The sequence below is a fragment of the Chrysemys picta genome, chromosome 5, assembly GCF_011386835.1.
Source record: "Chrysemys picta bellii isolate R12L10 chromosome 5, ASM1138683v2, whole genome shotgun sequence".
Lineage (NCBI taxonomy): Eukaryota > Metazoa > Chordata > Testudines > Emydidae > Chrysemys > Chrysemys picta.
In genome coordinates this window covers 72641001-72657150 of record NC_088795.1, presented here as the reverse complement: position 1 = coordinate 72657150, position 16150 = coordinate 72641001, and the positions used below count along the sequence as shown (strand labels likewise).

Genomic DNA, 16150 nt, shown 5'->3' with positions numbered 1-16150 from the left:
TTTCAACCCCCCTGGGATTTAAAACAAGGAGAAATTAACCATTCCCCCTCCTTCCTCCCACCAACTCCTGGTGAATACAGTTTCAACCCCCCTGGGATCTAAAACAAGGAAAAATCAATCAGGTTCTAAAAAGAAGGTTTTTAATTAAAGAAAAAGGTAAAAATCATCTCTGTAAAATCAGTATGGAAATTAACCTTACAGGGTAATCAAACTAAAAGAGCTCAGAGGACTCCCCTCTAGTCTTAGGTTTAAAGTACAGCAAACAAAGATAAACACTCTAGTAAAAGGTACATTTACAAGTTGAGAAAACAAAGTAAAACTAAGACGCCTTGCCTGGCTATTTACTTACAAGTTTGAAATAGGAGAGACTTGTTTAGAAAGATGTGGAGAACCTGGATTGATGTCTGGTCCCTCTCCGTCCCGAGAGCGAACACACTCCCAAACAAAGAACACAAACAAAAGCCGCCCCCCCCAAGATTTGAAAGTATCTTGTCCCCTTATTGGTCCTTTAGGTCAGATGCCAGCCAGGTTACCTGAGCTTCTTAACTCTTTACAGGGAAAAGGATTTTGGAGTCTCTGGCCAGGAGGGATTTTATAGTACTGTACACAGGACAGCTGTTACCCTTCCCTTTATAGTTATGACAGATGGTGTGGTTTATTTGTCACAACTTGTGGCCAGTTTCCAGTGTGGGTAAGAGAACAAAATGAATGGTTCCCAGAGGTCAAAGACTTGGGCTCTTGGTGATGGACCTTGGGCTCATGTGAGGAGTGAGACCATGTGGCCCTCGTGGGGCAAAGTCCCCACGCTGCTACACCTTCTGTCTCCTTCATGTGGGGGAAAGATGCTAGGACTCAGAGAGAGCTGAGTCCTATGGGTAGGCTCAGGAGAGCCTACCCCATGTTATGGGTTATAAAGTAAAGAGCTTTGTAACCCTGGCACCAGTTAACAAGTTATATAAGGAGCCCTGTAACTCCTGCACTGGAACCAATTAAATGCCTGGTATTGGCACGTATGGGTGATGGGTGGGTAGTGGCCCTCTAATGTTAAAGTTTAATAAAAGTTGCAGCCGGCCACTTAATTTCATGCATCTGTCCTCATTTTGCCACTGTATCCACCTAAATTCCTCTTGTCCAATAAAAGTCCTACATTGTGCTCAAAATCTTTTAAACAACTATCTTAAATTAAAACCTTACCTCTTATGAAACGGCATGTTATAATTCCAGTCCACAGTTTGGAAAAAGTGTTTAACAAATTAATTTGAAGAAAAACAGTAAACAAACCATATGGCCTGAGAAGATATATAATCTGTATAATGGATACATGTAAATAAGCTTCATTATGTTTTAAGATAAATTAAGGTCTGTGGCAAATAATTGCTTTTCCTGAGACTGCAGTTCACACAAAGGAGGAAATATTTGAAAAAAACATCTCCACATACCTTTATATATTTTGATTTTCACATCCTAGTCAGGTCAAAAGGAACAGAGTATTCTAATGAGAATGTGATTGGGTTGCTCTATGAACATTTGTAACTTTGAAACTGTAATGCTTTACTAAGAAATTGTTTCAAGGAAAATTCTGAAGAGAGAAAATTGGAAGGAGTTTTGAAGGACAAGAAAGAGACTTGCTTATTGCATAACTTGTTGAAAAGAAAACAAAGTTAAGAACTTACTTACAGTCTACATACTCAGATGAGGAATTTGGTGAGATATGATTACCCTCCAGAAACATCTAGAAAGGGTGAACACCAGAAAGGAGAGAAATGGTCAAGGGGATTTCTAAAGGAATAATGTGATGAATTTATGAAGACACTTTTGGCTGACTACAAGGAAAAAATTCCTTATGGTGAAAACTTTCAGATTGTGAAATGGTCTCCTGTAGGAAGTAGTAGCACAGTTGATTGAGTTATTCATAACTGGAGTGGATAACAACACTGACACATATACTTATGGGGGAAACTAGCGAACGGATGAACTATATGACCAAATTGATCTCTTTTCTCTCTACTTTCTAGTATTATATAATCTGTGGAGATTTTAAAGCTAGAATGAGCAGGAAAAGAGAGAGGTTTATGGTTCTGATTGAGCAAAGCTCTTAAGCCCATACTTAATAATAAATAAATAAATTAAATTTATAATTTGTAATCACATACTTAAGTCCCATTGACTTCAGATAATTAGTTATTACTGAAGTCAGTGGGTCTTAAACACATGCTTAATTGGGGCCTCTGTGGGTTGTTTTGCTAGGGAGGAAGTAAAAGGTGTTGGTTGCTGGCATGTGAGATGTATTTGGAACTGCTGAAAGGAATGAATCCTGCCATATCCTGCTTCCCATCTATCAAAACACCTTTCACCACTCAGCATGTGCTTCTGAAAAAACTCAAATAGTGCTGGCTACCACACAATTCCTTGAGTTAGGAGCCAGGAGGAAGAAGGCAAGTCACACTGACTGGGGAGTCACAGCAGAGGTAAGGCATAACTGGCCTGAAATTCAAGTGGTTAAGAGAGAAGGTAGTGATGATGACAGAGATGATAGCAGGGAGTTTGATGCTATAAACCTGTTGGATCCGACACATCCTCTAGCACCCATTAGGATTATGGTGCAGCACCCAACAAGAGACAGATTTTCCTAGTTCAACCATTGGTTACAGTTTTGGCTGCTTTAATTATACCTTGGGAAGGCTGAAGGTTGAGAGGTATGTCTCCAAGCATATTTGCACTCAAATGTTTGCAACCCATTTTATTTCCAAGCATCAGTGAAATTAATTGATGTATATTAAATTCAAGAATATTTTGAAATACATTGGGCCTTGCTCTATTAAAATAAAATTAATGAAAAACAATAATAAAATTTCCTACATTATTAAAAACATCTCCAATCTTCAGAAATGAATAAAAAATTCAATATACATTTGACTATTTAAACTATGTTATTTTCATTTCACTCAGCTTGCATAGTGACAATGAGACAATTTTCTCTCTTTTTCAATCATTTGCACTACGAGATTCTCAATGGTACAGTGATTTGGGTTGCAAACACTGCAAGGAAATTATTTGCTAACAACAAATATTGCCAGTGGAAAATAAATAAAGAAAAAAATCATGGTGACATTTCTATCTCAAGCTTATAACACAAAAAGCAATGCTTTGTTGTGATCTACTCTGCATACTATATATAATGTTGAATACGCACATTCATGAAACAGGTTGATATTTACACTGACAAATCTGACTGTAATATTATATATGCTTGAAGCCACTTGAATTCAATCCCTAAGGATGAAAAAAAAACACATTATTTTCCAGTCTGAAATTCAAGTCTGAATTTTATAACATTTCTTAATTTCTACTACAAGACTTCTATCAAAAAATAACCATTTCTAATTAAGCTCTGGAAGAAATTGAGTTTAGCTGGTGGAGTGTTATGGATATTTTACATGGTTCTTGGTTCCTCTGGGCTATGGCTTTTTATAAATGCATTGCATTTCTTTTCCAAGTGATCATTGCTAACTGCTGTTCCTACATGCCATAATGATGTATGCTTGTAATGGTATAATTTCAAAGGTTATACTCTGCAAAATATAAATATGACCATTAGAAACTGTGCAATTTAATGCAAAACACAGCTAAAACATTCTCATTTTCAGCTTTTTCTCTCTATTTAACACTTCTGTTCATTAAGGAATTAGTTACCTGATACAAAGTGCTCTTGAACAATATTTTTTTTCTTTAGAAAAACTAACAATACATACTAAGAGATTCATTATATCCTATGACCCTGCAATACTTGAAACCTCTTTCATTGCTAGCCATTAATGAAAAGATTTGTTTACCTGTCCTGGGTTGATTACTTTTTTATATTTATTATCACAATATAATCCATCTGCTGTATTTTTAGGGTTGCTATTGCAGCTGAATGCTATTATGATCTGGCATTGACTGTGTTTACTACAGTTGGAAAAACAGTTTCAGAGGCAAATGCAAAGTTATCTATTCAACGGGATTCTAAATGGACACATTTTTGCAAATACTGCTGACATTTTAAATGTTTTTATTAATATACTTTCTTTTTGAGATTGTGTTTGAAATAGCTATAAGAACAGTTGCATTTACCAAGAATCCTGGTCAAACTTGTAATCATTTTGGACACAATATGGATAAAAATAATTCAATAAAAATCTAAATTATTGTGACAATTATTTTTTTCCAGAAATGAAAATGGAAAACTTTTTCCAATAAAAAAATATTCTTTTTTCAAATATGGATTTTTTTCACAAAACACCACACTGCAACATTTTTGACCAGTTCTAGTAATTATATTTTTATCATTGTGATTGTTAGGGGGCTTATTCCTTCACCCTCTCACTTCCCTGGTCCTTCTCGCATGAACAGAGCGCAACAATACCCGAAGTCCAAAGGCGCAAACAATTCGATGTTTATTGGGGTGAACTTCCTGACACCACAGAGCCATCCCTGTTCCCATTCCCCCCCTTAGCAAAACATGATTCCAATTTCCCCACCCCCATTCCCTGTTCCCATTTTCCCCTTCCCCCCGCAACTTCCTGATTGACTGCAGACTATGTAGTAAAACTTGAGTTCTGCTTAGCTATACCGTAACCAATCATTTTACTGAAATGTAACTAACCAATCCTAACATACTGTAACATGGTTATTTAACCAATTATATTCCACCACCTTAATTAGTTTACACCCAGCAAAATTAATTATACAGCAGACAGAAACAATTACAGAACCAGACACAGACCATGCAAATACACATACCAAAACAATACAGAAGTGAGGATTTCACAACTACATCTATACAGACATAAGGGTTTTCCAGCTGTGTCTATTGATAGTTTTCTCTCTGGTAAGAACTCACTTATCAAACTAAATATCCTTTTACATGTTCTAGGCTTTCCCTTTATCTGGAGGTGATAGATCGGATCACCTCCCTAACAGTCCAGATTGCCTTATTTTAATGTGACTAGTTTAGAATGTGAGGATGTGACCGTTCACTTCTCAGCTTATGACTGTCTCTGCTGCTTAGCCAAAGGCCTTACTTAGCCTAAGAACAGAGCCTCAGACTGTCACAGTATGAGAAGGCCCTTTCACAGACAGACAGTGATTTTGATGCTTTCTTTTATACCTCTATAACTAGCTAAGTGATAAGAATACACCTAAATTCTTAAAGTATAGGCCTTTACAGACAGGCCTGAATATCTATATCCTAACAGTGATAGTCACACGTTATGAGGCCAGAAGGGACCATTGTGACAATGTAATCTGATCTCCTGTATTGATATGCAATATCTTTTTTTAAAAATGGGGAAAATGACAAAAATAATGAATTTTGTCACTAGTTTGCAAAGGAATAACATGTGTAGCTGTAAGTAAGGAATTTAAAAGATAATATCAAACCTTAATGCTTCCCTCCCCACCCCAAATATTAATGATTCGTAAGGACCCTATGTGACATCCTGAGGTTATTCAAGGACGTCACAAAGCTGATAGCTTTAGTATTAGCAAGGTAAATTCACTTATTTACCTACTGGAAAAAGGAAAACAAAACAAAAAATCATGTTTATGATCCAGCAGTAAGAACTTATGTGATGAGTCCACTATGGTACATACTGCATACAACACAGTGTGCACAATGCAGACATTTATAATGGCTGTTTTTCTGCCTGAAGCTGGGGGAGACAGAGGGAGACATGGGTATTTGCAGGTGTGAATTCACAGTAGCATTTTCAAAAGCTTTGAACACTGACCTAACTCTACTATCACTGAAGTCAATGGGACTGCATCTCCAATATCCACTCACTTTCCATACTGCTAATGTCATCTACTCAATTCTGTTGATACCATCAACTGCTATAGGAACATTTTACACACCTGAACTAATTGCCACAGTAATAGATAATCTGATGCCTGTTGGGCCTGCAGGAAGTGTAAATAAGGGGCTATTGCAGCATATAGGAAAACATTATCCTCTATGGAATATACATCCTCACCCAGATTGTACCTACTAGGTGCTGCTCACATTACAAATTTACATGGATTTGGTGAGAGAATGGGGTATGAATAATACTTCCCTGTCTCTGATATTTAGAGCAATTTTTTGCTTGCACACTTTAAAAAAAACAAACAAAAAAAAAACCTCTTGACAGCAAGATCAGGCCAAGAGTATAGATAAACTGTGTGCTTGATGCCCATTCAAAAAACCTCAAACCACTGTTACAGTAGCTCAGTAACAAGTATGCCATCTCTTGAATCACCAATACCACATCTTGCAGCATGTGTCTTTCTGAGCACTCCAGTGCTAAATACTGATTCACCCCAAACCAGCTTAGTTTGAGTAAGGACAGCTGCACAATACACTGCAGAATGTCCCCCTTTATCTCATGCCTATTTCAATTAAGGTGATGATCAGGCTTGCCATTGAGTTGTTTTGTTTTCTGTCTCATAGTGAGTTTGCTTTCCTAAAGCACGAAAAAGTGGTTTTTGGTTTGTTTGTTTGCTTTTTAGATTGCCCCCACCACGAGAATTGAAGCAAATATATGACAACCGTGCAGTTGGGAAAAAGACTATAGGGAATATGAAGCCCACAGATGTGTTTAAGACTTTTTAAAGTAAACATTGATGACAAATCCAAATAAAGTAAGTGATGTACAATATCCTAGTGACACGAACCAATATTTTTTAAAGATATGTGGCATAAGCTAATATGACACAAATGATAATATAAGATCTAAAGAAAAATTCTTTCCTATAGTGTGCAATACATTTCACAGTGCAATAAATTGAAACATGTCAATATCCACTCTTTTTTTCCAGCATGTGTGAAATGCTGTATTATTTCAGGGTAGTGCAATTTTCTCCAGCCTGCTCCAGATAAAATGTTGAAATTTACATCTATGCTGTAAATAAAGTAATGCAGCAAAGTATATTCCCAGTTATGTTGTGTAGGGAAACAGTTCCGGTTTGTGCTATCTTTCACTAAAAAAAAAAATCAGTATGCAATACAATATTCATGTTGGCAATCAAAATTCAGGTAAATAACACCACAGTGTATATTCTAGCTATGTTTGCTTTCAGTTCAGTGTTGGAGTTGCAGATATAATTGTTCCTATATGTGGTGTAATTATTTGTTAGATTAGCTAAATATAAACAAATTCAAGAAATATAATTGAAACTACACCTTTCAGCTGGAAACAGAAGATTTGAAGCAAACCTCAGACTTTTTCAATATTCTCATAAAATAACAGCTCATAATATTTACAGTTAACCCGGGAGTCTTTTATTCTGTTTGTACATCACTTATCACAATGGGGAAGTCCAATTTTGATTGGGGCTTTCAAGTGCCATTCAACTATAATTAATACTAATAATCACATTCATTTTCACTTTACTAATCCATGAACACATTAATTCTCAACAAAATAGCTAGTGTTTTACCTCACTTCTGAGCAAAATATTAATGGTAGAGTGATGTACTGAGGTCTGGTGATATTAAAACACTAGTATGTTTACAAAATGTATGATTGTGCTTATACTGCAATATAAAATATTTCATAAATAACTATACCCCACAAAATCACAAACACAGGGCCGTTTATGATGTATGGGGTCAAACAGCAGATAATTTTACTTTGTTCACTACTAATTCTGCAAATTTGATGCTAGATTGGAGATAACAATCTGCCCTGAGTAAGGAGCAGAAAACTGCTGCATTGCTCCTGGAGTAGCTAAGAAGGCTCCACCCATTTCCCTTCCACTCCTTCTGCCCACCAAGAGGGATAAGAAGGAGCTCTGCAGAGCTTGCTTCCACTGCCTTACTGCTAGTTGTGATGTGGGTTACACAGGTAGCCAATGTCCCTTTTTCACCCCTGCATGACTGCAAGCTGGGCAACAATTTGGCCCCTGAGATGCCACCATAGGTTTCTACAGTTATTAGTATGATTAGCAAGTTTCTTCTCCCATGGACTATTTCACCCCAATGATTCTAAAGGAAAAAGGAAAATTGTTCCTGCCTACATCTGGGGGTGGAGAGGCTGCAGGAGATGATTTTTATGTTCTTCTTGTTTCTCCTGTTTAAACTATAAAATATAAATGCTATTTTTTCTGAGCTACTAATCAATAAGAATCCTTCCCATCTGGAAATTTCATATCAGGACTATTACTCTATAAATTTCTATCTGTTCTCCCATCAGGCTTTTTCATAAACCCTTTCAGAGGTCTGCTGTTCATCATTGGATTCTCAGTAGGAAGGTTTTCCCATTTAGAGGGTTTTTTTTCTTTTTCTGAAAGCATAGGAGTTTGTGTCAACTGAATGAAAACTTTTTTTTTTTTTTTAAACCTTGACTGACAGAACTGCTGATATGAGAAAAGGACTTTCTTCTTGTTCCTGTCTAGTAACCAAAACCTAAGAAATACCAAAATTGACTCAAATGACCCTTATAGGTAATACAACCTAATTATTTCAAAAATAGCAAACAAGTTAGCCTTAGGTAGTTGGAGTCAAGGTTATAAAATTGCTGCTAAAGTCACTGAGCCAGATCTTTTGCTACGAGCAATAAGGGTCTAGGCCAAAGAGGGTGCATGAAGATTTTAAAGGGCAGCTTCTCACAATCTCTCAAATTCTGGAGCTGCTATGGTCCAGTCTGATCCCCAAACATACATGACATCAGCCTGAGAGCAAGGGGCTAAAACCATAGCAAGGCAGGGATCAACATCATAAAGGGATACCCTTGTTATATGCCTTTTCTCCAGTCATTCACCAACTCCAGTGGCGAACACAGAGACTCTACATCATTGGAGGATTCTTTTCCCACTGAACTGATTCTCCTGATCAGATATGCTGGTTCTACAGCCAGATTCTGCTTCTCTTTGGAGAAGAGGTGCAAGGCAGCACCACCAGACTATAATATCTCATTGACTGAATCTGCAGCTTGTCCTCTGAGAGATTTCGGGTGAACAGCAAAGCTCTTATTATAAAACATCATGCCTGCCATTTAAAATACCAACTTGCTAACTCTATGGGCCAGACTGTGCCATCAGGACTCTCGCTGGAAAAAATCAGAACGCATGGGTGAGCCACTATCTGGAGTTGACAGAACATAACTTCCTGAAACCTCCTCCAAAGAGAAGAAACCGAATCCCCTTTTGGATGAAGTTAGACCTATAGTCACATGACTAGAGAACAGATGAGGCTAAGACCATTTGAAAGAAAGCTGAGTTCAATAAATTTGCAACGGTCAATACGTTTTATTGCTGCCTGTCTAGGTTAATTTCACATTACAGTTGTCTCCAGGGTATGCCAGCCATTTGCCAAGAGGCTTGGGAGAACTAAATTTCTATTGGCAAATGTTGATTTCACTATGCACAAACAGACAGAAAAAATATTTCCATTGATAAAAATAGAAATGTACAGATAGACAAAGTAAGAAAAAATGCTACTTGAGAACTTCTTACAATTTGATTTAAGGATAACAACTTTGTATATTTTGGCAAGTCATATTGAAAATTTGTAGGGCTGTCGATTAATCGCAGTTAACTCACACGATTAACTTAAAAAAATTAATCACAATTAAAAAATAATCATGATTAATTACAGTTTTAATCACACTGTCAAATAATAGAATACCAATTGAAATTTATTAAATATTTTGGTTTTCTAAATTTTCAAATATATTGATTTCAATTACAACACAGAATGCAAAGTGTACAGTGCTCACTTTATATTCTTATTACAAATATTTGTACTGTAAAATGATAAAGAAATAGTATTTTTCAATTTACTTCATACAAGTACGGTAGTGCAAATTACAAATGTAGATTTGTTTTGTTTTTGAGTGCAGTTATGTAACAATGTAAAACTTTAAAGCCGACAAGTGCACTCAGTCCTACTTCTTGTTCAGCCAATTGCTAAGAGAAACAAGTTTGTTTACATTTACAGTAGATATGCTGCCTGCTTTATTTACAATGTCACCAGAAAGTGAGAACAGGTGTTCGCATGACACTTTTATAGCCAGCATTGCAAGATATTTACATGCCAAATATTCTAAACATTCATATGCCCCTTCATGCTTCAGGCACCATTCCTGAGGTCATGCTTCCATGCTGATGACACATTAAAAAAATAATACATTAAATAATTTGTGACTGAACTCCTTGGACAAGAATTGTATGTCTCCGACTCTGTTTTACCCGCATTCTGCCATATATTTCATGTTATAGCAGTCTCAGATGATGATGCCGCACACATTGTTCATTTTAAAAACATTTTCATTACAGATTTGACAAAATGCAAGGAAGGTACCAATGTGAGATTTCTAAAGATAGCTACAGTCCTCGACACAATGTTTAAGAATCTGAAGTGCCTTCCAAAATTTGAGAGGGATGAGGTGTGGAACATGGTTTCAGAATTCTTTTAAAAAAAGCAACATTCTGATGCAGAAACTATAGAACCCGAACTACCAAAAAAGAAAATCGCCCGTCTGCTGGTGGCATCTGACTCAGATGATGAAAATGAACATGCATCGGGCCACACTGCTTTGAATCATTTATGAGTGGAACTCATCATCAGAATGGATGCATGTCTTCTGGAATGGTGGTTGAAGCATGAAGGGACACATGAATCTTTAGAGCATCTGGCACATAAATATCTTGCAGTGCCGGCTATAACAGTGCCATGAGAACTATTGTTCTCACTTTCAGGTGACATTGTAAACAAGAAGAAGGTGGCATTGTATCCTGCATATGTAAACAAACTTGTTTGTCTTAGCAATTCGCTGAACAAGAAGTAGGACTGAGTGGACTTGTAGGCTCTAAAGTTTTACATTGTTTTGTTTTTGAATGCACTTATTTTTTGTACATAATTCTACATTTCATGAAAAAGATTGCACTACAGTACTTGCATTAGGTGAATTGAAAAATACTATTTCTTTTGTTTTTTTACAGTGTAAATATTAGCAATCAAAATATAAAGTGAGCTCTGTACACTTTGTATTCTGTGTTGTAATTGAAATCAATATATTTGAAAATTTAGAAAACATCCAAAATATTTAAATAAATGGTATTCTGTTAACAGCACTATTAATCGCGTGATTAATCATGAGAATTTTTTTAATCACACAATCACAATTAATTTTTCAAATCGCTTGACAACCCTAATCATTTGTTTTTTAACAGCACCTGCACACAATACTCAACAACTCAAATTAGACCAAAGTGGGTCAGTCATCCTGGGATTTAGCCACATGCCCCCCATGTTCTGTTTCCTCCTGTCACTTCCAACTGATGAGCCCCCAGCTTATAGAAGAAATTATTATTAGACCCCATTTGCATACCTTGCTCTTTATACTATTGAATTTCATCCCATTTCTGTCCATCCCGTCTTCAAAGTCATCCAGATTTTCCTATATAATATTACAATCCGCCTCTGTATTGATGATGCCTCTCAACTTTTTATCATCAGTTGTTTCATTAGCACATTCCTACATTCTGTGCCAAGGTCATTAATAAAAATATTGACTAAGATCGGTCCCAAGACTGATATTTGTGGAATCCACTAGTAACCTCCCTCCAGTCAATAATTTACCTTTCAACACAACCTGTTGCCTTCTCCCCTTTAGCTAGTTTCTTATCAATCTTACAATTCTTACACTGATTCCCCATCTTCCCTAATTTAACTGAATTTCCCATGTGGTACCATGTCAAATCCCCCCTGCATTGGCTGGGAGCCAAAGGCTGCTAGGGTACCGAACAGCTCCCTGCAGTGCGGGAACCTGCAGCTCTCGACTGCTGCAAGCTGAAGTCATGGATTCCATGACTAAATCATAGCCTTACATATAATTAAACAAACACATATATGCATGTAAGAACCATAACTACCATAAGTATGAAAGTGATGATGAATATATCCTAAGCTTCAATAAAGGCACAGGCCAGTTTAATAACATTTAAAAAGTTATAATATTGTTAATATTACTTTTGTATTAATACTGAGGTGTCTCCCCTACAAGTATGATCACTGGGTGTTAGGCGCCTAAATACCTTTAAGGAGCTAGGTCTTCTTGGTTTGTTTGTTTATTTTGCCAACCTGAACTCTCACACAAAAGCAACAAAACTCACCCTATTGTGTATTGCATTTATAATCATACAAGTTATTGAAGTTCTACATAGTGTACAAAAATGAGCAACTAACTTAAAAAAAACCCACTTAACTCAAAGTCTTTCAAAAGAGATTTAAAAGTGAGATGTTTGATACTCCTATTTTTATTTAAAATCAAAGCTAAAAGCTGTTCAAAGCCCAATGTTTATTTCAACCTGTCAAGCTTAGAGGTTCTTCAGGGAAAGTTAGTGAATATTGTTAACAGCTGGATCCAATTTATAAAGAGCTAGGAGGAAACAATCAAGAGGAAAGGAGATTAAAAAGAAATTAAAGATGAGTTGTGACAAAATTTATAATATTATGCTCTGGAAGTATTCTGCCCACTGCTGGATTGCAAGGTGTTGGAGTTCTTTAATTAAAAAATTATCCTGAATTATAACATTTAATTATTTGTAAGGATTCCTTGCTAATTGGAGTATGTAAAATTGCTCCCAACCCTACTTGTGCATTGTATTTAAAATATTTCATATGTTTATTGGCAGTGGCATATGTTTTTCAGAATTCTCTTTGGAGCAACAATGTGCCCCAGGATACGTGCTGCAATACTTCAAGCCAGACATGGCATCCACTGCTGCTTCTGGGATCAAGAGAAAGGTATACCCCAGAATTAACTTCACAAATACAAGATGTACTTCAAAGGAGGTGCTGTGTGTACTGGTGTCTTCAGGGCTCTTATGCATCCCAGGATCTTCTCTAAAGTCTGTCACTTAAGCCTGACTGAAGAGATCATAGAGTTTAATCTAAACAAGATGGTTTAATAGGTACAAACTATCATCCTTGTAGGGGCTGGAGGTCCACTTTCCCCCTGTTTTGATAAGGATCTTCAGTGTTACTTCTCTTTGAAGTCCTCTTGACCAAATTGTATTTACCAGTTGCAGTTTTTCAATTAAAATTCCTATCACAACAACCACAGCTTACATCCATTTTTGAAAACCTACTATAAAAGAAATTGACACAGAAAGTTAAAGCAAGATAGCATTTAAAATGCAGTGTTTCTGAATTGGTATCAACATTCCTAGGTGTGAGAAACATGGTTTTATGGCTGAGGAGCAGTTATTTTTCAGAATGTTGAGTAAATGAGGTAGCAATATAGACTGAAGTGTACTGTACTTCAAAACTGAATTTTTGGATACGTTTGTCATTAGAAACATTGAAAATGACAAGAGGACGAGTAAAGAAGCAGTTGTGCAAATACTGGTTCTGATCTTGCAAAAAGTTTCACTCACTTCTCAATCTGTATTCATGTAGCTAATCTCTTTGACAACAATGGGACTGGACATAGGATTTTTGCAGGACTGGGCTCATTGTCTTATTCCACTGAATTGTGTAACCCATTAAATTTAATGCATCAGCAGCAACTGAATATTAGCCATTGTTTTTAGTTGGCTTCATTGGGCCTTATCTGAATAGGACTCTGTTTTGCATGGCTAAAAAGAGAATCAAACTGATGAAGAAGATTTCGAAAAGTCCTCTTAGGTTCTTATTTTGTGTATGTGTGCGCTTTTTTTAAGGGACAGATTTGATCACAGAAATTCTTTTCAGGTGACTGAACAGCATCTACCTCTGGCTTCACCAGAGGCAGAAACTGACTATTAATGCTCAGTAAACCTTTCTTCATGATCATTAATTTTATACAGCAGCCCTCTGAGTTCTATTCCAATTCAAAACTTTTACTGTGGAAGTTTGTGCCCACTGAAATGAGGTTGGTTGTTAATTTTAGATTATTTATATCCTACCCATGGAGTACTATATTCATATGACTGGTTAGCTTTAGTCATATGAGAATATATTTTTCTCCAGGAGATTACCCTGTTTTGCATTTTGAGGAAGTTTAATAAAAATTAGGCTGAACCATTCATACAAGGAGTATTGAATGTCATAGCATCATTGATTATACATTAAGGGTGGCATGTTAAATTCTTGGCTGAGGCTAGAGTCACTCCAATTTTCCAATAAAGATAGGCATATACATAATGCAATCATTTATCACAAAGATGCTGAACAGCATTTTTAATAAGAAAGATTTTTCTATGGTCATTCTACAGTGTATACAGTATTTAAATAGAGAATACATTAAAATGTGTACCTTAAATTGACTAAGTGACAAATGAATAAGCCCCAGTGTCCTAGTTAGCATTTAATACAATGTTGTAATTCCATATAAATCAAATATTCAGACACGCAAAGACAGTTTACCATTTACAAAGCCAAGAAGTAATGATAGAAAAGCCTTCCAAACAGTTATGACTATACCTGGGGAGACAGCAACAGCTCTAATAGAGGTGACATGACCATTTCCATTTTAACCCTTTAAGTCACTAATAACTCTTTAAAACTTTCATCTACTGGGCTGAAAATTTCCAGGCACAGTGCCTGCTCATGGATTTTTTTTTTTTTTTTTTTGGTCTGAGCCAAAATATTGGAACAGTTTGGGGACCTACACTTATTTTTATAGCAGCATTAACAGAGAAGTGACTGGGGTTAGAAAGTTGAGATTTGGCAATGAAATAGCCCTCATCACTATGTAAAAACATCTGTAAGGGTTCTGGTTTTGTTTCTGAGAAGTTATTAGGGATTGAAAGCACAATTTCGGCACCTATAATACTTTAGGTATGACTTTTTTTTTTAATCACTCTTGCCAATATTCTAGATGCTAGAAGTTGGTTTCATTGCACACAATATTAATTTAGGTGGACAGTAAATATGTGTAATGCTGGCAGACCATATGCAAGCTCATGCCAAGGGCAATTCATAAGAATGGACATACTGGGTCAGATCAAAGGTCCATCTAGCCCAGTATCCTATCTTCCGACAGTGGCCAATGCCAGGTGGCCCAGAGGGAATGAATAGAACAGATAATTGTCAAGTGATCTCCTCCCCTGTTGCCCATTCCCAGCATCTGGCAAACAGAGGCTAGTATTCAAGATGTGGGTATACCATGGATTTATATAGAGGCAATAGTATATTTTCTCTCTTATTATCTATCCCTTTCTTAATGATTCCCAACATTCTGTTTGCTTTTTTGACTGCTGCTGCAGTGGATGTTTTCAGAGACCTATTCACAATGACTCCAAGATCTCTTTCTTGAGTGGTAATTCACTTCAGTATTAGTATAGATAAAAGTGATTGCTATATGTATAAGAATATATTTGGTGGTTAAACTAATGGGATGTTACCAATGCATTATTTTCAGTTATCTATATCCAGTTATAAAGTAATAGCAAACATTTATCTTTTATGTACCTATCATGTCCCCTCTATGACCTCCAGATCCCTTTCTACAGTATTCCTTCCTAGGCAGTCATTTCCCATTTTGTATATGTACAAGTGATTGTTCCTTCCTAAGTGGAGTACTTAGCATTTATCCTTATTGAATTTCATCCTATTTACTTCAGACAATTTCTCTCGTTTGTCCAGATCAGTTTGAATTTTACTCCTAGCCTCCAAAGCAACTCCTGCCAGCTTGGTAGCGTCCACAAACTTTATAAGTGTACTCTCTATGCCATTATCAAAATCATTGATGAAGATACTGAACAGAACCGGACCTAGAACTGATCCCTGTGGGGTCCCACTCGATATGCATTTCCATCTTGACTGTGAACCACTGATAACTACTCTCTGGGAATGGTTGTCCAACCAGTTATGCATCCATCATATAGTAGCTCCATCTAGGTTTTATTTCCCTAGTTTGTTTATCAGAAGGTCATGCAAGAGTACCAAAAGCCTCACTAAAGTTAAGATATACCACATCTATTGATTTCCCCCCATCCACACAGCTTGCTACCCTGTCAAAGAAAGCTATCAGGTTGGTTTGACAGAGTTTGTTTTTGACAAATCCATGTGAACGGTTTCTTATCACCTTATCTTCTAGGTGTCTACAAATGCGCTCCTCTTTCTGTCCATCAATCAAAGAAAGAGCCCACATGGATGGTGACCTTGTTAGCTTGTTTTCTGTGAGAAAAAGCTATAAATATG

The 16150-nt window shown here is 36.5% G+C and overlaps 1 long non-coding RNA gene across 1 annotated transcript; it reads left to right on the top strand.

The window, feature by feature from the left end:
• The first annotated feature begins 2253 nt into the window (after positions 1-2253).
• Positions 2254-13332, top strand: LOC135984124 (uncharacterized). The gene is made up of 3 exons (XR_010602033.1): positions 2254-2468; positions 6529-6660; positions 12675-13332. It is a non-coding gene; the product is annotated as an uncharacterized LOC135984124 (long non-coding RNA).
• The last annotated feature ends 2818 nt before the right edge of the window (positions 13333-16150 follow it).